The 26,310-nt window shown below is 39.5% G+C and overlaps 1 protein-coding gene across 49 annotated transcripts in view; it reads left to right on the top strand.

The window, feature by feature from the left end:
- Positions 1-26,310, top strand: part of DTNA (dystrobrevin alpha) — a 344,923-nt gene that overhangs the window by 166,289 nt on the left and 152,324 nt on the right. For 3 of the 49 annotated variants that reach the window (XM_057313151.1, XM_044382921.3, XM_048218557.2), the window contains exon 1: positions 18,901-19,060. The exons of 45 other annotated variants lie outside the window; for them this stretch is intronic. The gene's annotated coding sequence lies outside the window, so the exon portion shown is untranslated. Of the gene's footprint in view, positions 1-18,896; positions 19,061-26,310 lie in introns of those variants that run through there. One more of the 49 variants, XM_048218542.2, reaches the window with a different exon arrangement.

The raw sequence follows: 26,310 nt of genomic DNA, 5'->3' as shown, positions 1-26,310 counted from the left end.
GGCAGAAATCATCTATAGTGCATCTTGGTACTCCTGGAAACGGGCCCAGTCCTTGGTTCACTGTAGGTAATTTCTAAATAAATGGTTGGTGAGTAAAGACTAAGGCCCAAAGCAATGATAGCTAGTGCTTACTGAGTTCATACTTTATGCCAAACACTCTTCTATGTAGACATATACTTCATGTCATGTTTAAACAATGCTGTGACATAGGTAATATTATATCTCCTTATTTAAAGATAAGGAAAGTAGGGCCCAGGGAAGTTAAATCATCTGCTGAGGTTAAGTTGGGGGTAAAAATTCAAATCTAGACAGTCTGGCTTCAGACCCTGTGCACTTAATTAATTAATTAATTAGTTAATATGGTCACTCTCTTGTGTAATATAATCATGAAGTAACTCGCAAACCCAGAAGCAACATTTTTTATTATTAAATACCTTATATCATTTCAAAACTTGCCTGTATTAAGAGATCTCACCCTAATCTGGAATGGCCTCACTTTGTTTTTGTTTTTTTTATTATATTATGTTAGTCACCATACAGTACATCCCCGGTTTCTGATGTGAGGCTCAATGATTCATTAGTTGTGTATAACACCCAGTGCACCATGCAATACGTGCCCTCCTTACTACCCATCACCAGCCTATCCCATTCCCCCACCCCCCTCCCCTCTGAGGCCCTCAGTTTGTTTCTCATAGTCCATAGTCTCTCATGTTTCATTCCCCCTTCTGATTACCCCCCCTTTCTTTATCCCTTTCTTCCCCTACCCATCATCCTAGTTCTTATGTTCCATAGATGAGAGAAATCATATGATAGTTGTCTTTCTCTGCTTGACTTATTTCACTTATCATTATCTCCTCCAGTGCCGTCCATGTTGTAGCAAATGTTGAGAACTCATTCTTTCTGATAGCTGAGTAATATTCCATTGTATATATGGACCACAACTTCTTAATCCAGTCATCTGTTGAAGGGCATCTCGGCTCCTTCCACGATTTAGCTATTGTGGACATTGCTGCTATGAACATTGGGGTGCATATGGCCCTTCTCTTCACTACGTCTGTATCTTTGGGGTAAACACCCAGTAGTGCAATGGCTGGATCATAGGGGAGCTCAATTTTTAACTTTTTAAGGGACCTCCACACTGTTTTCCAGAGTGGCTGTACCAACTTGCATTCCCACCAACAATGTAGGAGGGATCCCCTTTCTCCACATCCTCTCCAACATTTGTTGTTTCTTGCCTTGTCTATTTTTGCCATTCTAACTGGCGTAAGGTGGTATCTCAGTGTGGTTTTGATTTGAATTTCCCTGATGGCTAATGATTTTGAACATTTTTTCATGTGTCTGTTAGCCATTTGTATGTCTTCATTGGAAAAGTGTCTGTTCATATCTTCTGCCCATTTTTTGATTTGTTTATTTGTTTCTCGTGTATTGAGTTTGAGAAGTTCTTTGTAGATCTTGGATACCAGTCCTTTATCTGTAGTGTCATTTGCAAATATATTCTCCCATGGAATGGCCTCACTTTGAACCACAAATTCCCTCTTTCCAGTGTTCTTATTCTCCTTTTCTTTTAAAACATGACTGTCTAAATCAACTTCCTAATTTACATTCAAATCTCATTATTCCCATGCTTTACTGGTTTAGTCTGAAAGTCATATTTATAAAAATTCTATTCCTCCTTTTATTTCGTTTGCTCCGTTTAAGAATGTGTAATCTTGAGCAGCGAGTAACTTGACCTCTCTGAGCTTTAGATCCTTACCTGAAAAATCGTGTATAATTTGTCATGAAGACTAGAAAATAATATCCATAAAACAACAAAGCACAGTTCCTGGTACACAGCAGGTGCCCAACAAACAGTAGCCAATGTGATCTAATTACCGTACGTCACTTCAATCTCGAAGCCAGTGCCAGCTGCCCCATTGACGGTAGAAAAAATCCATCTCGCATGTTCCTTAGCGTGTGGTAATACAGGCACAACAGACCTCTTGCGTTTTAGCGCCTGCCTTTGCTCCTCATCAGTTGATCTTTGCTAGCATAGAATCATCTGATGCGCCTTCTCTAAGCCGTTCTCTGTGCTTTTACTTTTGCTTACACTGGGTCTCTGCCTAGATGCTCCTGCCGAATATTCATACTCCTCTCGAAACACCCCTCGCCCACGGGCACACAGGCCCTGTCCAAGGACTTGCAATATCCCAGCCATTGTTCAAGATCCATCATAGCTGTTGCTGCTGCCATCTCCCTGAAGCCGTTGATGACCTCCTCCTGGGTCAGCGGTTATCATCCGTCCTTCTCTGAATTACCAGATCAGCTCCAATTGCAGACAGGAGAAAGAAAAGGGATCTCATTCAATCATCCACAGCCTCGTGCCAGTTCTCATGTTATCCTTCTGTCTTCCCTCTAAAATTTTCATCAAGGACAAATGCCAAGTCTTTTCTTTATCTTTGAATCACCTCTACCAAGCTCACTGCAGTCTCCTTTTTTGGTTTTGAATGAAGTCTGGAGGGTCGTATTTTGAGATATGCTTGAGTGCTTTGAGTGTGGTAAAGATCATAGTGCTTCGTCCAACATTTCAAGCGAAGGGAGAGCTCCCTTAGGGGACGGGGGCCCCTTACAGAGGGGATTTGGTGCCACGGTGCCAGCCACCAAAGCAGATGCTCCATGAACATTATCTAATGTAATTTTCATAATACCCTCTCAAATTAACTATTGTTTCCCTCCTTATTCAGATAAGAAAACTAGGGTTCCAAGAGCGCAGGTAACTTGCTAATGTCACATTTCTGCTAAGTGGCAGAATGAGAGTGTGAAGTCGTATCTTTCCACTGCAGCAAACTGCCTCACTGAAAGAACTTTCCAATTTAACCCTAGAAGAAGAATATGTATGTAAAATAATGCTAAAATTTTCCATTTAAAATATTTCCTGAGGAGTAAGCTATTTATAAGTCTACAGATCTTTTTCTCATTGGCAAATAAGTTTATGTTTAGGCTGATGCTAAAATTAGCACTATTTCTGTTCAACAAAAGTTTAAAAGGTACAGCACCTTGTGGTTCTGAGACTATTTATGCAAAAACCTCATGTATTGATGTGAGCATAAGCTCGGAAATGATGTCTGATGCTGTCGACTGATAGAATTTTAGGGCTATACGCTATGTAGCACCACTAGAGCTGGGGGCTTTTGAAGGCAAGGATTTCCGTCTCCTTTTCTTTTTTCTCCTTAATAATATTTATGAAATGAATATTTATAATTAATTATAAAAGGTTTGTTTGGGATACAAAATAAAAAATTCTGTAGACATGATGCTGTTGGCCCTTCTTAAGAGAGTACATAAATGTGTTCTGAATTTTTCTAAAAATCACATATTCAAATATCATGTATAAGAATAATAACTGGTATGAATAAAACCCAAAATTTGCAAAAACCAATCTCTGACTTCATTTTAATTGCAGAAGTCAGTATCTATAGAGAAGGGTTTCTTCCACTGGTGAAAAATCCTGATGATGCTTAGGCCACATTTATACCTATAATGATCATTCACTCATTTGATCTTTAAATATATATTACACGTCTCTTATGTTCCCTGGTTCTGTGATAGGCACCTGGGAGCCTGAGATCAATAAGGCATAATTATTTCAGGTAACATCCGACTTTGATTTGCCACAGAGTATGTCTTAGAATCACAGGATTTAAGCATCAGAAAGGATATTTCAGGTTATTTAACCTAGACCCCTGTCTTACTCCATTCAAGCTTCTGTAACAAAATCCCAGAGACTGGGTAGCTTATAAAGGACGGAGATTTATTTCTCATTGTTCTGCAGGCTGGGAAGTATAAGATCAAGACACCAGCATGGTGCATTCTGGTGAGGGACCATTTCCTGGTTCGAAGCAGGCACTGGCTTGTTCTCTGTGTCCTCACATGCAGAAGGGGCTAGGGAGCCCTGTTAGGCCTCCTTTATTTTTTTTTTTTAAAGATTTTATTTATTTATTTGACAGAGATAGAGACAGCCAGCGAGAGAGGGAACACAAGCAGGGGGAGTGGGAGAGGAAGAAGCAGGCTCCCAGCGGAGGAGCCTGATGTGGGGCTCGATCCCAGAACGCCGGGATCACGCCCTGAGCCGAAGGCAGACGCTTAACCGCTGTGCCACCCAGGCGCCCCAGGCCTCCTTTATAAAAACACTAATCCCACCCATGAGGGCTTCACCCTCATGACCTAATCAACCCCAAAGTCCCCACATTCTAATACCATCACATTGGGCATTAGAATTTCAACATATGAATTTCAGGACAACACAAACATTGAGACCATAGCAACCCTTAACTTTACATTTGAGAAGGTTGAGGCCGAGTTTAAGTACTATATCCAAAATAAGCAGCAAAGTCACAACTAGGACATAGACGAGTCTTCTACCACCTAACTCCTGTCCATCATACAACAAACTAGCCAGTATTACTATATTCTCGATCTTATTTTCCTCCAAGAGGAATTTCTACATGTAAGGAAAGACTAAGAAAACAAGGTCGATTTGGGTTTTATTTACAATACAAAGAAGTAGATTTACTATTCATCAAGTGCTTATTGAGAACTTTCGGGAGCTTTGGTAGGTGTTGGACATACGGCTGAGCAAAACTAGAAATGCCTTCCTGGCTCACATCCTGCTTATTGTCTGGTGCACACGTGTATGAGACCCCGCACAAAAGCCGCAAACTGTCCTTGAATGGGAAGACCCAAATAGTCCAGGTGCTGACAGGCAGAATGTGACGCTAAAAATGGCAGCTAAAGTGAGTGCAACATACTCGTTTCTTTAAAAAATGCAAAATAGTAAAATCTGTAAATACCCCATCTATTAAAAAACAAAAAGATATAGGCCTGTATCTTTGGTCTACTGCTGTGGTATGGATAACTTGTTCATATTACAGAGTGAAAAAGAATTTAAAAAAAATATGAGTGGCATATGTACATTGCAGTGCCTATCTCTGAGTAAAATAAATATATAGTATTTTAGAAAAAAGTAAGACTTCTAGTTACAGCCCCGGGTCATGTCCCTGCCTGTTGAGTTATCTTTTGTGTGCCGATCCGCCTTTAATTTCCCAGAAGAGTTTGCAGGATGCTATTTACCTTTATGTAAGTATGATTTTTAAAACTGTGATCATTACAAGAATGCATGGAACAATGCTTTCCTATAAAAACTAAGGATTATGATGTGTTTACAAAAGTTAATCATAATGTGCTTCGATGTTAGTGCATTCGTATGAGTGACAGTTTATTGTTTTAGCTTGTATTTCAACCATCATTTGATTTTTGTAACTTTCAAAACCTGACTTTTAAATCCGTACAGTTTATTTCAGCAAAATCTTCCACCGTGAATCTGATAGTTTCAAATGATCAAAATAGATGAATACCTTAGCTCTCTTTTCTGTCATTCCTTAGAATTCCGTAACAGTGGGCTGAAAGTTTTTCTGTATGTGTGTGTATAATACACATTCAGAGACTCAAATAAATACTTGCCATACTTTTTCTTCCAGTTTGAGCTGCGTAGATAAGTAAGGGAACACTTTTTCTAAGACCGTGTTCTTATTAGGACCCACCCCTTCCTGATGGGTACGAACAACTCTAGTATCACATGGTTTCCCTTCTGAAGTTGAATTTCTTCCCAGAGTAGTAGCATCCACAGAAGGCACATTTGGAGATAAAAAAGCCTCACCGTGTTCCAGAGAAGACTACATTCTTCCCATTCAGACACTGCAAATGAGCCTCTCATGACCTCAATTCAGCGGAGTTCCTTTCATACCGGCACAAATAGAGCCCTGCTCGGCTCACGTATCTCCTACGTGGCCAACAATCCCACCGCGAGTAACACAAAGCATCCCACCGTCACCCGAATCCCTGGCACCTTCCCACAGCGCTCTGAATTCTCTTCGGCAAGAAGCATTTGCAGATATTAAGTACAGCAGTAAAATTACCCTAATATAAACAGCCTCCCATTCTCCCCTGGATTCTCTCTCCCCACCATCCGAAGAGCCAAAGGGCCTGAGAAGCGGGGCTTGCGAACCCCTGTCCTAAACGCAGCTCTGAACAGGAATTCCTCCATTTGATAAAAAGGACTCCTTTGAGGTTTTCAGTGTCCTCCCCATCTGAGGCTCTTCTGTATAGGGTTGCAGCTGTAAGCATGAAGGCTTGTCCGTGAAGTGTTATTAATCCATGTTCTGAAAAATAGTGAAGTCCCCCACGTTTTGTCCTACCTCGTAACAAATAGTCTAGTTCGGCTCGTGATTACCTTCTCAATAAAATATTCAGAGCCTTTCCAAATGCACACATTGAGTTCCTGCCTAATGTATACTAACTGCTGTGAGCTGTGGTTGCCTAGTAACCAGTGGAGGTGTGTCCATGAGGCTGAAGACCATAAATGAGTAACTGAAACATTGACATTAGTTTCCGCTGGGTGACCTAAGCCCCAATTCAGCACTAGCCATTCCAGACGTTTCTAATGGGCTGGTGAAACAGCAGCTTTCTCAGAAGTAACTCATTAAATCGTAAAAATTAGAATTAGCATTTAATATAATGTTCTTCTCCATGGTGTGATAGGGGACGAGAGAATGACTGAAAAAGCAACAAGACCAGATCCTAACATCTTTGATATACTTTCTGCAGAATAGAGAATGAAATGTCTGCTAGGACTCATGCTTTCAAACAGCTTTTTCCAAATGCGTATGGTTCTGTTTGATCAGTTTTGGGGGGAAAATATTTCAGTCTTTTTTTTTTAAGATGTATTTATTTATTTGAGAGAGAGTGTGAGAGTGCATGTTACTTCAGAGAATGGTTTCATTTTTCCACTCATAATTCCCTTGACCTGATCCTTCACATGGTCTAGCATCCACTGCTTTTCAGCACTTCCAGTGATCACAACCGAGCCCTGCTCCCTCTTGAGGCTCTTCTTGGGCCTTGAGTCACCACTCAGCCTGTGCCCAGCCACGTGGAACATTTTGCCATGTCCTTGTCCACCAACTTTTTCTTTTCTCCTTGTGACCCTCTTTTTTGAGTGAAGAGACCTTTCCCAGAAACTCCCTGTATGCCTTCCCTAGGAACATTAGAACAAATGATCACAAACGTGGTGGGTTAAAAATAATAGAAATCTGTTCTCTCATGGTTCTGAAGGAGAGAATTCCGAAATCCAGATGCTGGCAGGGCCATGCTCCCTCTAAAGACTCCAGGGAAGGGTCCTTCCTTGCCTCTTCCTAACTTCCTGTGGCTGCAGTGATCATTGGCTTCCTTGGCTTATATCTGAATCACTCAGATCTCTGTCCCCATCTTCCTAGGGCTTTCTCTGAGTGTGTCTTTCTCATTGTCTTCTCCTCTTAGAAGGATACAGTCATTGCACTTAGGGCCCACTCTGACCCAGTATGATCTCCTCCTGACCCTTAACTAATCACAATTACGAAGACTATTTCCAAATAAGGTCACGTTCCAAGTTTCTTGGTGACCATGAGTTTTTGAGGACCACTACTTTTATTAGAGTTCTCTAGAGAAACAGAACTAATAGGACATACAGAGAAGGAGATTTTTTTTGGTAAGGAATTGGCTCACACAATTATGAGGGTGCGAAGTCCCCCATCTGCACAGCCAGAGACCCAGGAGAGCCGATGAAGTAAGTTCCAGTCTGAGTCCGAAGGCTAGAGAAGACCAATGTCCCAATTCAAAGATCATCAGGCAGAAAGAACAAATTCTCTCTTGCTCAGCATTTCCTTCCATTCAGGCATTCAACAGATTGGATGACTCACCCACATTGGGGAGGGCAATCTGCTTTACTAAATCTAACCATTCAAGTGTTAATCTCATCCAGAAACACCCTCAGAGACACATCCAGAACAATGTTTAATGAAATACCTGGGCACCCCATGACCCAGTCAAGTTGACCCATAAAATTAACCATCCACTTCTCAACCCACTGCACTTTCCCTAGCAGATTTTCCTTTGTATTTTACTGGCACCACTAGCAAGGGGATTGCAATAGCAGTGATTGACTTTGACCCTTTCCTTGAGACTTATGGTGGAAGTACAGATAACAATTCTGCCAGCGAAGAAAAATGGATATTAAGTAAACAAGTCCATTACTTTCCCAAATATTTCTTTTTTGTGAAATAGACCCATCTCTATTAGTTTATGCCTTGTGTTGGCAAGTGACCAAAAAAAAAAAAAAAAATTTAAAAACCACTCAGGCTAGGGGCGCCTGGGTGGCTCAGTTGGTTAAGCATCTTCTTTTGGCTGAGGTCATGATCCCAGGATCCTGGGAGCGAGCCCCACATCAGGCTCCCCGCTCAGCAGGGAGTTTGCTTCTCCCTCTCCCTCTCCCCCTCCGCCCTGCTTGTGTGCTCTCTCTCTCTCCCAAATAAATAAAAGCTAAAAAAAAAAGTATCACTCAGGCTAACTTAACAAAATAGGAATGGTCAGGCTTCAAAGAAGGGTAGATTCAGAAGTTCAAATATACTCAGGACCTTGTTTCTTCCTCTTTCATCAGCTCTGTTTTGCTCTGGTGTTGAATTAATACTTAAGGAGGCTCCATCAATTCAATGATGAAGAAAGCCACCAGTACCTCCCACCATACAAAATCTACCCAGCCATAGACCACAGGGAAATTGCTTAGCTCTTTGATTGGTGCTGCTTTGGTGCTTTATTCTTGATAACTTCAGCACACCCGTGGATGGTCCAATCAATACCTTCCTCATATCCAGAAATAAATCCCACCATTTGACCTCAGCCATCTACTTCTTGGAACCATGGCCATCATCAGAAAAGCAAGCAAGATATCCCCCTCTCCAAACACCACATCCTACCTTCCAGCTCTTTTGTTCTGATCTCCACACTTGCAATTCTTTGTGTTTGTTACAGAATCTTTTTGTTCTGGTTCTTTCTCACTGTCCAATAACTACCTTCTGTCCTTACTCCCCTCTTTGCCTGATTACATTCCATAGTCCATTTCCTTTTATGTATCTTCGGCTCCTTTGCATGTCTTTCTGACCATCATATTCACCAGGCCATAGCCAAGCCAGGTAGATGAACCCCCTTACCTGACTTACCCATACTTTTTTGTATGAGCTTTGTCAAAGAAGGCCACACAACTGAGCATGCTAGATTCATGATCACTACATCAGATGTGCTTGCAACACTCTACGGCTGTCCTGCTATCTCTGCAGTCAACTCATTCTCCGACTCTCCATAATGATTAGCTCATTATTTCTCCCTTTGCTTCAAAATTCTTTTCCCCATTCCTCATTCTGAGCTAGTAACCTTGCTTCTTACTTCATTAGATGATAGAAGTCACTAGACGGGAGTTCCCTCTTTCCATGGATACATGGAATGTACACATACACCCTCATCTGCATCCTTCTTCCCTCATCTCCCAGGAGAGGCCATTTCTCCACATGTACTCTGTATCTTGTCCCCCTTTACCCTTAGGACTGCACACATGCAACCAGCCATTTTATCTCCCACATCATCAGTCTCTCTGCCTTTGATGGACCACTCTTCTCAGCATGTAAATATTTTCTAGAGTCTCCTATATTTGAAATATTCCCTTGATTTCATGTTTCCTTTCACTTGCTGCCCTACTTCTGCTCCCCTACAAATCCAACTTTCTCAAAAAAAAAAAAAATTATTTACCCAGTCTGACTCCACTTCCTTACCCCTCATTTTTCTGTCCCTCACCATTTCATGAAAAAGGTTTTTATTAAGGTGGTCATTATCGCCATATTCTAAAGCTAATAAATACTTTTCCCATTCTCAACTTACTCAACCTCTCAGTAGTTTTCAACTCAAAGACCACCCTTCCTTCCTGAAGAACTCCCATTTAGCTCCACAGCAACACACTCACAAGGATTTCCTTTTACCTCCCTGACCCTCTGTCTTGGCGAGGAGTCTTGAGTTTGCTTCTACACATATGTTCTCCTTTTCCCATGGCTTTAAAAAAGTCTTTTGTACCTACAGCTTTCACCTGTACATCGCCATTCGAGCCCTATCTTCAAGGCTTCAGGCAGATACAGACACAGCCTATGTGACATTACTGCTTAACTGACTCAGAGACATTTCAAATTCAACACTTCGCCTTATCCCATGTGGCATTCCCTCCGCATGCTCCTGCAGCCAGCTCTGCTCTGTAGTAAATGACACCTCCATTTATTTCAGAATGCTGAGAGTTTTTCTTTACATTCTATTCTCACTCATCTTCCCTCACTCAATGTGTGACTGAGTCCGGTCAATTCCGTCTCCAAAATATATTTCAAATGTATGTCCTTCTCACTGTCTCCACTGTCAACATTTTAGTTCAGAATCAACTGTTGGCCCTCAGACTGGTGGCACTTTAAACACTGTTGCCCCTCTCCTGTCCATTCTCCACACCGTAGCCAGGACACTCTTTTAAAAATAAAAGTTGGATTACGTTACTCTTACGTTTTAAATCCTTCAAACCCTTCCCACTGTACTTAGAATAAATTTTAGAGTCCCTCCAAAGCCCTGGTCTGCCAACTTTCCATGCCATGACCCTCTGCCCTTTATGCATAGTGCTCCAAACACACTGTTCTTCTGGTGGTTCCTTGAAAACATCAGGCTCGCTCCCCTCTCAGGGACCTCACACGTGCTCTTCCCTTTGCCTAAAAGACTCCTCCCCATTCTTCACAGGTGTCATCTCAAATATCACTTTCTCAGAGACCGTATTCTTTCTTCATACCCCCATTCCAAGCATGGACACAGACTTATTAATTACTCACTGTGAAGCTAAGAGCAATTCTCAAAGCTTTCCTAAAAATCTTGATGATAACAGAGATATCGTAAGTCAGAGTGTCAAAATTAGTCATCAGCATTATTATTCCTTAGACCATAGTCTTATTCTTCAGGAGGGATCCCATACCGGCCATTTCCTTCTGGGCCACCATGCTTTAGAACCTGCTGCCCCTACAGATAGGAATTTCCTATGACCTGGACCTTGCTCCCTGTGTCCAGAAATTTAGCACCCATTCTCCCTGGCCCTCGTCACCAGACCCTTCCTCATTCCAGTTAAAAACTCACAATTTTCCAGCTATATCACCCATAATGAAGGGACCGCTTTTCTCTGTTACATAGGGTCACTTAATTTCCCTTCCTTTATCACTATCTTGCAGACTAGTTTATAATATAAACAGTAGGCCGATTAAAGCTTATTCCCAAAAAAGAGCATTCTTCCTCAAAGATAGTCATGAAGCCTGTAGCCTCCTTTAGAATATGGAGAATGCTGTAGTTTTAAAAGTAACGATCCATTTTTTTCCTCTTTTTTGCATTTTTATTTATTTTTATCATTCTTGAAGTATGTTTCTGTGTGCTTTTTTTTTAATTTATTAAATTTTTAATTTTTATTCCAGTATAGTTCATATGTTATATTCATTTTGGGTGTAAAGTACGGTGATTCAATAATTCTATACTTGGCTTAGTGCTCACCATGATAAGTACTCATTAATCGCAATTGCCTATTTTACCCATTCAGCAATCCCTTTTAAAATCAAACTACACAGTGGGGCGCCTGGGTGCCTCAGTCATTAAGCATCTGCCTTTGGCTCAGGGCATGATCCCAGAGTCCTGGGATTGAGCCCTGCATCGGGCTCCCTGCTCTGCTGGGAGCCTGCTTCTTCCTCTCCCGCTCCCCCTGCTTGTGTTCCCTCTCTTGCTGGCTGTCTCTCTCTCTGTCAAATAAATAAATAAAATCTTAAAAAAATAATAAAATAAAATAAAACTACATAGTTACTTAGAGACAGATATGAATAGGTAAATACAAAAGTATTAATTGTGGCTGGTGGGATTATAACTGATTAGAAAATATTTTTGATTACTTTCATTTTTTAATTAGTCTACATTGTTTATCAAAGATAGCATAAAGCCTGATTAGATAAAACAAACAGTGTTTGCGTTGAACACTTTGCATATCGTTGCTAAAAGTATGATAGTATGGCTGGGCAATCCAAGCCACTGGATCTGAGGTATGGCTTATGGCTTCTGTCTTCTCAATGTGTGTGCATAGAAACATATAAACACATAACTGTGTCTCCACTGGGATGCAAAGTGTCTTCACGTATATAACAAACATGAGTGGCTGACATCCTCCAGAAACGCTATTCATCTGTGATGAACAAAGTAGAAGCTAATGCCTCTCTGCCTCATATTACTTACGTGCCATAATTTTGGTGTTATGTCAGGAGTCCTTTCTGATGTCTCACCTGGCAAACACAAAGTGCGGTGCCTTCAGTGAAAAATGAAGAACACCTGCTCACCATTATTTATGTGTAGATATACTTTCAAACGCTTAAGTGCCTCCCTCCCAGGCTTCTATGTTACTTCCCTTCCTGTTCATTGTTCACCGTTGTACAATGCTTTCTCCAGTTTCTCCCTTTCGCATGTCACTGTGAGGCTCTGAACAGCATGCAGTGGCCTAATGGAGAATTAACCAGGGTGAAGTCCGGAGCAAGGATGACCGTGAACTCCCTGGCATCGTACACCGGAACGTCTGACATGTCAGATGAATGGTCTCTGCTGATGGAGTGTTTCCCACCAGAGACACCCAGAAGGGTCCAAAGGGCCCGATATCTTTATATTACAGGTCAAATTCTATAAAACGTATTTAACTATCAAATGGACCTTCTTCATTCATTCCAGTAATGGAATTCATTTAGATATAAAGAAAGACATTTCAGACATTGGTTTGTCACTTGTCTTAACTTAAACAACTTTCTCAATTGTGTATTTTCTTCAGTATTCTCTCTCTCGTACCTCCTGGATGGTTTTGCTATGTGTTCTCTTTAACCACATATGCTTTTTTTTTTAATCTTTCCCCTGAAATCACCTTATATCCTTTTCCAATTTTTCAATCTGTGTTTTCCCTTAATCATTTCTTCTCCTACAGTCTTGCCTTTCATTGTTCTGCTAACTTGCTTCATTTTATAATACCCTTTATTTTTATCAAAGTTGGCATCAATAATTAACTTTTATTGAGTGCCTACAGGGTGCACGACATTGCACTTGCTTCCTAATCTATCTCATTACCTATGATATATACACACGTATTACTGGAGAAGCAGCTACTACCCATCGTCCCCCCCTTCACCTTGCCACCAACTACTTAATTACTTACCCTTTCCCAGGAGTACATTACAGGGGAAGCGAGAAACTCAGTAGTTTCTATCACTCCTACGTCGAATCTTTGTCACTGAATAGGCCCTTCGTGTACATCAGACAACTCTCCGTAGAGCTTTAGTATATGGACTGTGCGAATGTAGTCCGCGTACCCGAACCCAAAGTAAAAACAATCTGGGAAAACATACCTAATATCCCAACAGACAACTGCTTTCCAAGCTTGGGGCACACTGAATGGGTGACTTCCCTCCCCCAAAAGTTCTGCTTAAACTGACCTAATTAAATTATCTGTCCACTGTCAAGTCACTTAATTATATTTTTTTCATATAACTACAGCTCTGTTTTCTTTATCCATATTCTTATCTCCCCATCTAGGTTGTAGGCTATTTATATTCTTTTCTACATCTATACAATATGTGGTTTGAGAAGACACTTAATTAAAATTTATTGAATTAGAATAAGTCATCTTATTTTAGAATAAGTCACATGAAAGAGACCAAGAAATAATAATCTCTGTGTACTGTGTATTCAGACTAAGAAAATGAATTATTTCCAGAGCAAGTTCTCAAGAATATGCCCGTTTCCTTGACCTCATGGGTAGACTTGATTTTCAGAAATGTTCTGCCCTGTTCCCTCTAACTGAGAAAGAGTATATTCTGTCAAACGAAGACATCATCATGACTGTGCAAACACACCTGGTTTTCCAGGATAAGGGATTGTCACAGAGGATGACCAGACAAATGCTTATTCCCCTGCCCCGACAAGTTACCTCACAGTCTGCCACTCAAATCCCACAGATTCTGTTTTTCCAACAGAATACAACGCCCTAACAGAACTTGGGGTCTATCAAAGAGCTCTGCCTAATTTTATATCCATTTCAACTCACCAACTTTACGAGCGTCCTCACCTCTCAACTCTCTTGGAATCTTTTCCCATTTTGTTCTCCTCAGGGCAGATTGTGACCTGAGAGAATCTTTGCTGCTTCTCAGTACCCACTCTGTTTTGCTCTTGGTGGAAGGTGACTGTAGAGATGCTGCCATGTGGGTTGTCTCTGAGCAAAAAATAAAACTGTGTTACCTACCTCCAAGTTATTCCCATTCCCGGCTTGGACTCTGCAGCACATTCGTGGAGTTTCACAGAGGATACCAAACCGGAACTGGGAAGGAGCACCTCAGAGATGAATTGCCATTGAGAGTCAGCAGGGTGAAATGACAAAAAGCTAAGCGGACTCACAAAGAACCCCAGTCTATGTTCTTGCACTAGAAGAATTCGTGACAGGACTTTGAACCAATTATCTCACCTCGGTTTCCTTGTCAATAAAATGAAATATTACACTGAATTACAGGGATGGGTCCTCCAATTCCAAAATGCTCTGCTTAAAAAAGAAATAAAATAAAATAAAATTCTGTGCTTAGATTTTCTAACTTAAACTCAATAATGCCCCCTCCTGCACAGGAATCTATTCTAAGGAAATAACCCAAGATATAACCAAAAATTTATATACAAAAATATATGGTTTAGATAAAGAAATCTGGAAAAGACTAAATATATATTTAACAATGAGGGATGGCTAAGTGAATTCTGATTCATCCAAATAGTAGGATTTTACGCAACTATTAAAAAATATTTTCAAAGAATCTATAATATCATGGTGTGTTTATTTTACATGTCTTTCTTTAAGCAGAAGAAAACTATAGTCAAAATTATCCAGGATTTTAGTATATGAAATTAAGAAATACAGCAAAATGTTGATATTGGTTACCTCTGATAGTTAAATTATGTGTGCTTTTAATGTTATTTCATAAATCTTTCTATATTTTTCAACTTCCCTACATTGGACTTGTGATATTACCTCTCAGTGAGAAAATGGGCACGTGGTGTCACTTTTTACTATTAAGTTCCAAAACCAAGTGTGTTTTTCACTAAGGAAGAATCCAGAATATAACTGTATAATTATGAATTTTGGAGAGATGAAAAATCCAAAAGCAGAAATTTGGGAATGAATATCCATATGTGAATAGGATGAAATGATTCAGGGTTCACAATAAGTTATCTGTAGAATGTGTGGCCATCAATTTCACAGTGCTATTTAGAAACAGATACTTATTTATAGCACTGTTAATACAATTCAAAAGAGAAGTGCATGTTTTGAAAAGATCTTAAGGGTAAAATAGAATATCTTGATATTGAGTTATATAAACTGAGATGCCTTGCAATAGCCTTGTTCTTTCATAAGAAATTTTCATGAGTAGAATAGATACTAATCCGATTAATATTTTTTAGGTCAGCTGCTCAAAGCAGCCCAAGAAACTATGCAGCCTACAAGAATTGTTCAATAGATCACAATCTTTTTTGTCGTTGCTCTGAACAAGTTCTCTTACTTGATTTAAACTAGTGGCCTCACCATAAAGCTCTTTGTGGTACTATAAAAGAACAATTTTAAAATGTGACCTGCAAAACATTGATCTTGCAGAGGTTCAAATTGTTTTGTCTTGTTTTAATTTCACTGACGTCAGCAGCCAGTTTGTTTGGTACCCATGCTGCTTAACTCCAAGGCCTGACCTCTGAGCCCATGTTGTTACCTCGAGTTTGTGGGATTTTAGGTGCCCTCGGGTCTAAAGGGAGAGCAGGAAAGCGAACAACTTTGTGAGCTCTCTCCCAGGTCTGTGGGTGCTGGGCTTGGCACATCTTCCTGGGGTACATTCTGAAGCATTATGTCCCAAAGACTGTGTCTTCCCTCGGTGATTGGATTCTTCCTAGGAAAGTAAGCGGGTCACACCAGCACAGATCACGTTACAAGTTCTGTTCACACTGAGCAAGAAGTTAAGCTTACCATTTGCAACGCGGGATTTGAGACGTTGTGAAACCACACACATTGACGTCATATTCCCCTCATGCTTAAGAGAGAGAATCAAACAGGTTGCTTCACGTCTGACAAAGAATGTTTGCTAACTGTAGTTATGCTCTAGGAGTAGCCTACCTTAACTAGATAAATGAGAGGCTCTTCAGTTTACAAAATGAGAAGCAGTGAGATGCATAACCAATCTGTAGGAGGAAATAGACACAAAGGAGAGACTCCCAAAGAAAGGAAGACAGGCGCTGAAAGTGTCTATTCAGCTAGCCACATATGAGAGTAATTATGAATTATTCAGATTGTGGTTCTGTTTGTCTTTCCTTCATCAACGTCCTGAAGACGATTAAGGGGCTCTGACTTTCAGTGTATATGTTTCTTGCCTTTTGGCCTGTTCTGCCTCTGGTACACGCCATATAGGACAGTGGCATCATGAGTCACAACACGGAAGGATTTTTCGGAGTTGTAGTAGTGCCAAAGCTATTTTAATAATCTCTACTGATTTGTTGTAGGGCTTTTTTTTCTTTAAATGATAGAGAAATCTTGTGATGCCCAACATTCCTTTTATTCTTTACAGCAACTTTCTGCCATGAAAGTTTTTTTTCCACACAGGTTTTTGTTTTGTTGTTGTTGCTGTTGTTGTTTAGTTTTTGGTTTTTGCTGTTTGGTTTTTTAACCCCTGGCTAAGGCTTCAAAGGGTTTTTAATGCTAATGTTCCCATGCAATTGGCTTTGGTGTCTGGTAATTTCCTGAGTTAGATGACTGTGGAGAAAAGCAACTAGAAAGTCTGCAGTGGTGAGACTTTTACAGCCCTCGCTACTGACCAAGGTGACCTTTCAAAGGCTGCTGTGAAGCCAACACTGGTAAATTGTTAAAAATGTGATCTCTGTACATAATTTCTATTCTGAGGCTCTTTATGATGACAATTCTTTATACTCCATTTTAATTTGAAAAAAAAAACTGCTAATAAATAACATCTAGACCACTTCTTGAAAATGCGATATAAATATCGAAATGAAATGCTTTACTTCATGTTTTTCATATTAAAAAGATTTTTTTAATCACCTGCCAACTTTAATACTCTTTTTACAGTCCATTTCACACTGGGAATATGTAAAACCTTTCGACTGGCCATCTCCTCTAGATGGTTTGTAAGTGGGAGCAAGCAATCCTGCCTAGTTGCCTGAAGTGGTTACTGTATTATGCCCATATTATGAAGCAGATAATTGAATATGGGTATGTGGTTGAAAATGACAGTTTTATCAGCAAGGGCAAGTCAGGTGTCAGTGAGCTTTCTTGTTGTCCCTCTCGTTCAAAACTCATAAACAGTTTGGCTAAATAACACTAGCGATAATTTATTGAGCACTCACTATGTTTCAAGCTCAGTGCTTGGTATTTTCCTTGGGCTATCTCATTTAATCCTTTTTCATAACTCTTTAAAGTAGAAATTTTGCAGAAGAGTAACCGAGATTTCAAGAGGTTAAATGATCTCTCCAAGATCACAGAGCTAGTCTGGGTGAGAGCTGGATTTCAAACCCACATCCGAGTGACTCCGTGGTTGCTTCTCCTAAGAACTACTCTTGCCTGCCTCCCTTTGCAGTGTGGGATAATAAGGAAGAGGCTGTGCAAACCCTTCAGGGATTGAACCACAGCAGGGAATGCTGTGAACATAGCCCTGGAGCAGCCAGCTTTCCTCCACCTTGCTGACACAAAGCATTCATTCCCTGCTTCATCCTTTCAAGTAATAGCCAGTGGGCCTTACGTTATGCCAAACCCTTTGCTGGTTACATGGCATGGAAAGATGAGTAAGAGCCCCTTCCCCTTCCTGGGAGAGCCCATGTCTAAAGAGAGAGAATAGACATGTCAATGAATTATTATGAAGTATGAGCTAAATTTGGAAAGTAAGCAAAGCAGGGGAAGCAGGGGAGTGGCCGTGCAAGACCCGAGGGATAGAGTAGCTGCTGGCTGGAGGACGGAGAGCGGCAGCTGTGAAGGACGTCCGTGGTGGAAAGGAGGGACCGCAGCTGACACGAGGTGAAGCCTGTGTCCCAGGTCTCCTGTCAGGCTTCCTTAAAGTACTGGGAATAAAGTGAAGGTGGTTCCTTAAATCGTAATTATATAGTCATGGGTTTGGCGGGGGGGTGGGGGGGGTGGGGGGGGTTCCAGGATTCTTCAGAGTTGCTATTGTCCCAACTCCAAAACTCCTACTCTTAAGATAGAGCCCCCAAGTATGGCTTGGTGGATTCTCTCAGGCTGTGTCACCACAGATCCAAATCTATGATCACTTTAAATAGGACCAAGACTTAATCTGTTTAAATAATGGTTAAACACAGGGTTTGAGGAAAAGAAAATGAAGAATTTTACCTCCCACCTCTGAGCTGTGACTAGAAGTTTGCTCTAGGAAAACACTTCGAGACTAGCCCTTCCTACACTGATGTCGTGTTTTCAGCATCCGTGTTGACTGAATTATTTAACTTTTATATATATATTTAAAGGAGCTGTGAGATCATTGCAGCATTTTTCTATCGAGTTCGTAACTGGCGTCTAAAAATACTTGGTTGGAAGAAGTAGCCGCTAATGATCAGCATCTTGAGGGATTAGTGGCGACTTAAAAATGCATATAGTTATTTCGTTTGTTTAAATGCTTCTGGGGACCTCTTATTCTTATACCTCTCCTATTCGTTTTTCCTTCTTTTTTTTTCCCCTTGTTCACGAAGTTGAGTCAGCACCAGAAACATATTCAAATTAGATTTGTCATACAGAATAAAAAAAAAGAACTCCCTGACTTTGTCAGGGTGGGTGGAGGGGGAAAAAGGCAACTTTTTGTCAGTCTTTTGTATTTCAGCAGCTGGATTCATTGCTGCCATGGCAACGGACCACATGATGAGGTGTATTAGATTGCTGTGTGTTGAGCACAAGGGGAAGAATGAACACAGCGTTTTATTGAAGTTAAAGGTTGCTTTGGAGTTTCTTCTGTGGAAATGTGTAAGGTCAAATACTGTAGCTCTCAGCATATGTAGTACTTTAGGGGAAGAATTAGGGGCATGTTGGTGCATTTCACTACAAAACCAGGTAAGGCACAACCGAATCTATGAAACTGACCTCTTCTGTTGCAGGAGCATAACTTGCTGAGTGGAATTTCACGGGCGCCCCCACCCCCAGCCCTCCATGGGCACAGGACAAATTTTTCCTGTTCCCCTCTCCCCGTCCCCAGCTCCCTCCCCTCCGACTTCACCCCTTATTAATTTGAAAGTCTAAAACGTTGTGAATTTCTCTAGTTCTTTAGTAGTGTGTGTGAGGGTGTGTGTGCAAGTCAAAGAAAGAAAACTGGAAAGAAGTAGTAAGAATGCAGTAATTCGTGTCTTCAGGTCAATGTAAAGCTGAGCAAAGTGCTTCCTTGCTTTGATCTTTGAAAATGGTCCACTTTTCCAGGAGGACACCTGATTAGCGGCATTGCTCCCAAGCTGTTTGTCTCTTCTACTAAATTAAACGGGAGGACAAAATCCTCCCGCGTGTTACTTGGGTGTTTATTGTATCTGCGCGTTTATTCCTCTTGCATCATATTCCTGCCAGCCTCATCTCCCAGGAGTAGTTCAGTGTTATCTGTAATTTTTACAACATATTTTATTTCCATTAGTATTCTGTTCTTTTGGGCATTGTGGTTGTGTGTGCTTCGGAGGATTTAAAAATAGAAGTAAATACAATTCGGGTTGGTAGAAAATGAACTCTTGCTTAGAGGCTGGGGAGAGCCGAATGTAAACAAAGCAGGGTGGTGGGGAAGCAGCAATTCCCAGAGCTCAGAAGCCTCCTCCTGCATTGTTTAGTCGGCCCCCTAGCAGCTCGCTTCAAAAGCAGTGGCTTTGATAAACGGAGAGCAAGTTAAAGGAGGAGAAAATGTCTTGACTAATAACTTATGTTGCTTCCTTCTCCACGGTTTCTACTGATGTTTGATGTTGGTCTTTCTCATAAGACGTTAGGATTTACTTTAATTTTTTTTTTTTTTTTTTTTTTTTTTTAGCCCAGGGCTAACCCAGCCAACTTTTCTCGACTTAGAACAAAGTTGTCCTGGCAGCTTTAGGGACAAAGCTTAAGGAAAACAGGAGCAGAGCGCCCCCCCCCCCCCCCCGGGTTACTCAAGGGGATTCACTCTCTACCTGGAGTGTTTTCATCAGAGAAAGTCTTTTGAAAATACTTTCCTAGCTAAAATCAGTTATTTGCCCCTGGAGTGATTTGGATAAAAGCCAAGAAAATGATCCCAAGTTTGGTCATATAGCACTCTTTCTTCACAAAGGGAAGCAAATTTTGTGAAATCCATTTATGCTCTGTGATTTTCTGTGCTATTTCCTTAGTCTTTCTAGTTTTCATACATCTGGGTCATCTTCTAAATTTGAGCAAAGAGTTATAATCACTTTTCAAAACCATGTTTTTGCCATGATTGCAAATAAAGGGAACTATTCCCTGATAACATTATCACTGGCAATAACACTGAACATGTGTAAAATGCCCATGCTGTATCTGAAACCATTCTTTCCTTTTACCCTGTGTTGTTTGGAATACGGAACAAGCTATGGGCATCAACTCTGAAACATCAAATATTTTCACAAGCATAAGTTGTTATTAGCTAAGAATAGGAAGTTCCCAAGAAGGAGTGAAAGATGGTACCTGGTAAAATATTTTAAAGTGTGAAATTCTCAATACTGACAGTATCTGAGGTAGAAAGTGGTAGGTATTTATTAAAGGAAAAATAAAGGAGGGAGGGAGGCAAAGAAGAAGGGAGAGAAAGTCAGAGACACAGAGAGGACACAAGAAAGACAGATGAAAGGTAAAGATAAACGTGTAAATGATCTCTTAACCATGCTTTCTTCTTTCCCAGCACTACTGGAATGGGTTAAATCTTTATATATAAAAGAAACAAGATGGAGTAGTGTGGATGAGGTGGAATTACTGAAAAGTACTAGCATTCTACGATCCCATATTTGAAGTCCTTGATCAGGCCTAGATCTATTCTAGAAGGGAGTGAAAACAAATTCCTAGTGTTTCAGTTCCTATGGTTCCTGTTGGCTCAGTCCTTGCTGCTGTGGGCTAAGATACCAGCCAGGTGAGACATTAGAGAGATGTTATGTAAAAACAAATATGTACCCAGATTTCTGTGATCTTTATACACCTGACACTAGGCCATGTGTACATGTCCATTTCTCAGGTCAGCGTAACTGAGAGGTGCATATGATGGAAGCTCCTTTTAAATTTTATTTTTTTAAATAATAACTATATACTTAAGTTGTACAACATGATGATTCGATACACACATACACATAGTGAAATGATTACTACCCTCAAGCTAATTAACGTATCTTTTCCTCATGTAGTTGCTACTTTTTGGTATGTGGTGAGAGTACTTGAATCTACTTTCTTTTTTTCTTTTTCTTTTAATAATATTTTTTTATTATGTTAGTCGCCATACAGTACATCCCTAGTTTTTGATGTAAAGTTCCATGATTCATTACTTGTGTATAACACCCAGTGCACCATGCAATACGTGCCCTCCTTAATACCCATCACACTTTCTTAGCAAATTTCCAGTGTGCAGTATACAGTATTATTACCTATAGGCATGAAGCTGTACATTAACTGTCTAGACTTATTTATCCCACATGACTGCAAATTTGTACCCACTGAGCAACAACATCTCCTCATTTCTCCAAACTCCCCATCTCTGGGAACCACCATTCTACTCTCTGCTTCAAAGTATTCGACTTTTTCAGATTCCACATATAAGTGAGAATATGCAGTATTTTTCTTTCTGTGTCTGGTTTATTTCACTTAGTATAATGTCTTCTAGGTTCATCCATGTTGTTGCAAATGATAGGATCTCCTTTATAAATATTCCATTGTATGTATAAACCACCATGTCTTTATCCATTCTTACGTTGACAATGCATTATTTCCATATCTTGGTTATTGTGAATAATGCTGCAATGAACATGGGAGTGCACATATCTCTTCCATGTACTTATTTTATTTCCTTTGAGGATATAATCAGAAAAGAGATTGCTGGATCATATGGTAGTTCTATTTTTAGTTTTTTGAGAAACCTCCATACTGTTTTCCATAATGGCTATATGGAAGTTTCTTTTCTAGTTGTTTTGATACTTACATTCTTAAGATACAAAATGATTTTTGATGTGCTTGTTTTAAATTAGAAATGTTGCCAAGGTGTTTTGATTGAATCATATTTTTGTCCATGTTTCTTTAAATCATGCTTTACTGTTCATTTTAAATGATTGGTAGTGTTTCTTAACATTTTAGCTTTAATTTCTAGAGCTCCCTAACCTCTCAGACAAACAGCTAATTATCTACATTTACCTTTATTAAGGAGATAGATGTTCAACAGAGTCATGATGAAGAAGAATCATAGTGACTATTATAGCTTCTTCAATAAAATTAATGATAACCGTTGAACCCCAAGACAGTATTTCTAAAGTTCCATTTTTAGGTATTGCAATCTTTAAACCTATGACTTCATTAAAGTGGGTTTTATTACTGAAAACCATGTAATTTTTTGCATGAAAAGAATTGGACTTTTTAAAAAATATTCTTAAATGTTTCATACAAAAAAAAAAAAGTAATGGCACCATGATCATGATCATGATGACAGTGGCAATAATGATTAATTCAGAGAATAAAATAGACTTTCTTAGAAAGCTGTAAGCCCTGTATGCAGTAAAAGGCCAATGTTTTTAGAAAGAAAATAGAAATTGCTGGGACATCTGGGTTGCTCAGTTGGTTAAGCCTCTACCTTTAGCTCAGGTCAGAATCCAAGGGTCCTGGGATCGAGTACTGCATTGGCTTCTCTGCTCAGTAGAGAGTCTGTTTCTCCCTCTCCCTCTACCCTTCCCCCCTGCTTGTGTTCTCTCTCCCACATGCTCTCTCTTTCTCAAATAAATAAATAAATTCTTTTTTTTAAAAAAGGTAGAAATTTCTAATGGGTGGTATGATTTTCAGGTATTTACTTTCAAATTTAATTAATTCCATTAATAACATTCAGAAATCACTAACAATAGGTGTGTCTGCTATATTCTTATCAGAGCTTGTTATAAAGGATGTTGACTTTGTTCAATAAGCAATAGAGGCTTTCATCAATAATATTAAACTTAGCAATAATTGTGCCGTGTGTGATAGTAAAAGAGTAAACTCATGGCTAGTAATGAACAATTTGTCTTAATATATGAAAAGGAACAATCAACTGGATCTACTCTCATAATAATATTAGCTTGATTAATTTTAGAGTGATATTATTATAGTAATTCCCCACTACCTGGTATGCATATTAGCAAATATTCACTATTGACACTACTTCAATATTTTAATCATCTTTTCAAATTTTAAGTTATTATTTTCTTTTTTTGAGAGAGAGAGAGAGAAAGAGAGAGAGAGCATGCACATGAGCTGGGGAGGAGCAGAGGGAGAAGGAAAGAGAAAATCTCAAGCAGACTGAGTGTGGAACCTGACATGGGGCTCAATCTCACAACCCTGAGATCATGACCTGAGCTGAAATCAAGTGTCAGATGCTTAACTGACTGAGCCACCCAGGTGCCCCCTTAAATTATTTGTTTTAAATAAATGACAATATTTTATGTCTGAAATCTATTAATTTGTCTTTGTTTGGAGAAAAGTATACTCAGAAGAATCTTTTGCCTCTACCTACCCTCACATGAAAGAAAATTCCATAAGTGTTGACAATTCCAATATATAATGTGGATCCATCAAAGTAGTGGAAGAAAATACAGAACTTGAGATAGAAAAGCATGCTTTCAAAGGCAGAAACCACAAAAGAATGGTTACATGAAAAGTTATTACACACTTGGATAGCTTCTACCATTATCAACATGACTTACCAGAATTGTACATTTTTTACCAAGGATGAGCCTACCCTGATACATCATAATCACCCAAAGAGCATAGTTTACCTCATGGTTCACTCTTGACATTGTCCATTGTATGGGTCTGGACAAAGGTATAACATCTATCCATTATTATAATATCACACAGTATTTTCAGTGTCCTAAAAATCCTCTGTGCTCTGCCTTTTTATCTCTCCCTTCTCCACCTTCTTTCCTGGAAACCACTGATCTTTTTATTGTCTCCATAGTTTTCCCTTTGCCAGAATGTCATATAGTAGGAATCATATATTATGTAGCCCTCTCAGATTGGCTTCCTCTACTTAGTAATATGCATTTAAGGTTCCTTTGTGCCTTGTTATGTCTTGATAGCTCATTTCTTTTTAGCACTGAATAATATTACGTTGTCTGGATTATCACAGTTTATTGATTCATTCACCTACTGAAGGACATCTTGGTTGCTTCCAAGTTTAGGCAATTATGATTAAGCTGCTACAAACATCCATGTGTAGGGTTTTGGGTAGACATAAGTTTTCAACTCCTTTGGGAAAGAACAAAGAGTATGATTGCTGAGTCATATGGTAAGAGTATGTTTAGTTTTGTAAGAAACTTCCACACTGTCTTCTTAAGTGGTTGTACCATTTTGAATTTCCACCAGCAATGAATGAGTATTCCTGTTAGTCCATATGTCACTAGTATTTGGTGTTCTTGTTGTTCTTGACTTTGAGCATTCTAATAGTTGTATAGTGGTATCTTGTTGTTTTAATTTGCCTTTTCCTAGTAACATATGATGTGCACATCTTTTCATATGCCTATTTGCCATCTATATATATTCTTTGGTAAAGTGTTTGTTTAGGTCATTGGCCCATATTTTAATTAGGTGGTTTGTTTTTTTATTGTTGATTTTTAAGAGTTCTTTGTATATTTTGGATAACAGCCCTTTATCTATTGTGTCTTTTGCAAATTTATTCTCCCAGTCTGTGGCTTGTCTTCTCATTCTCTTGATATTGTCTTTCACAGAGCAGAAGTTTTTAGTTTTAATGAAGCCAAGCTTATCAATTATTTCTTTTGTGGATTGTGCCTTTGGTGTTATATTCACTAATTTTTTAAAAATACCTACAAATTAAACAACTATCATTTTAATCCTTAGCAAATATTTTTAAAAGAGAGAAGCGGGAGGAAGAGAGGGAGATAATACCCAATGTTAGGTAGGGTGTGGAAAATGGGAGCTCACATACAGTGCTATTGAGAATACAAATTGATACTTTTGGAGGGGGTAGGGTTGATATGGCAATGTGTACTAAAGTCTTTAAAAATTACATACCCTTGGACCCAACAATTTTATTACAAGGAAAATATCCTAACAAAATAAATAGTCAAACATATATCTACATATATTTACAGGGTTTTTCATTGTTGTGGTATTTATGTGTAAACAACGGCAGCCAGTCTGAAGAAAAAAATTTGAGAAATGTAAGAAACACGCCAGCTTATAATTCTGTTCTGACAGCTATAAAGCTGTAAGAAGTCAAAGACATGGCTTTATGCTTATGGAACTGTTCCACTTCTCTACTCTTTAGATAAAACATGAATAGGCAGCATAGTATAGAGAAAAGGGCCTTGGCTGACTTAAGACTCAGAATGCCTGGGGGCGCCTGGGTGGCACAGCGGTTAAGCGGCTGCCTTAGGCTCAGGGCGTGATCCCAGGGTCCTGGGATCTTTCGAATAAATAAATAAAATCTTTAAAAAAAAAAAAAAGACTCAGAATGCCTGGGTGCTGCTATGGACTAGCTGAATTAATCTAGATATAGAAATATAAGGCATTATTAAAATCCTAATGTTAGAGATTAGAAAATAAAAAAATCTGTGGATCCCTTTATCCATTTATTGGCATTTGTCTTCACAACTGATCTTGCAAATAAAAACTCCCATATAAAGTGGAAGAGGGACGGTATATTGTTATAATTTCACCGAAAGAAAATGCCAAATGGTAAAACCTGGAATGCCTTGACTTTGATAGAAAAACAGTAAAATATTTTGGATAGGATTTACTTCCCAATTATTATTGTTTGAAATTTACTCAGAAGAAATTTCTGCTTGCATAAGGTTGAGCAGAGGATAATTGGTCTCGAATGTAAACTAGCCTTTAGGTGTAGTGAAATGCGCAAGATCTAGTACAGTGTTGGTCAGTAGAACCTTCTATGGTGGGGCTCCTGGGTGGCTCAGTCCGTTAAGCATCTGACTCTTGATTTCAGCTCAGATCATGATCTCAGTGTCATGGGATTGAGCCCCACGTCAAGCCCCGGGTTGGGCTCCATGATCAGCAAAGAGTCTGCTTGAGGATTTGCTCTCCCTCTGCCCCTCCCCCTGCCCACAGGCATTCTTGCACTCTCTCTCTAAAGTAAATAAATAAATATTTAAAAA

Source organism: Ursus arctos, unplaced genomic scaffold (assembly GCF_023065955.2).
Source record: "Ursus arctos isolate Adak ecotype North America unplaced genomic scaffold, UrsArc2.0 scaffold_17, whole genome shotgun sequence".
Classification (NCBI taxonomy): Eukaryota; Metazoa; Chordata; class Mammalia; order Carnivora; family Ursidae; genus Ursus; species Ursus arctos.
The sequence above is the reverse complement of the archived record's forward strand: the minus strand, read 5'-3'. Positions and strand labels throughout refer to the sequence as shown.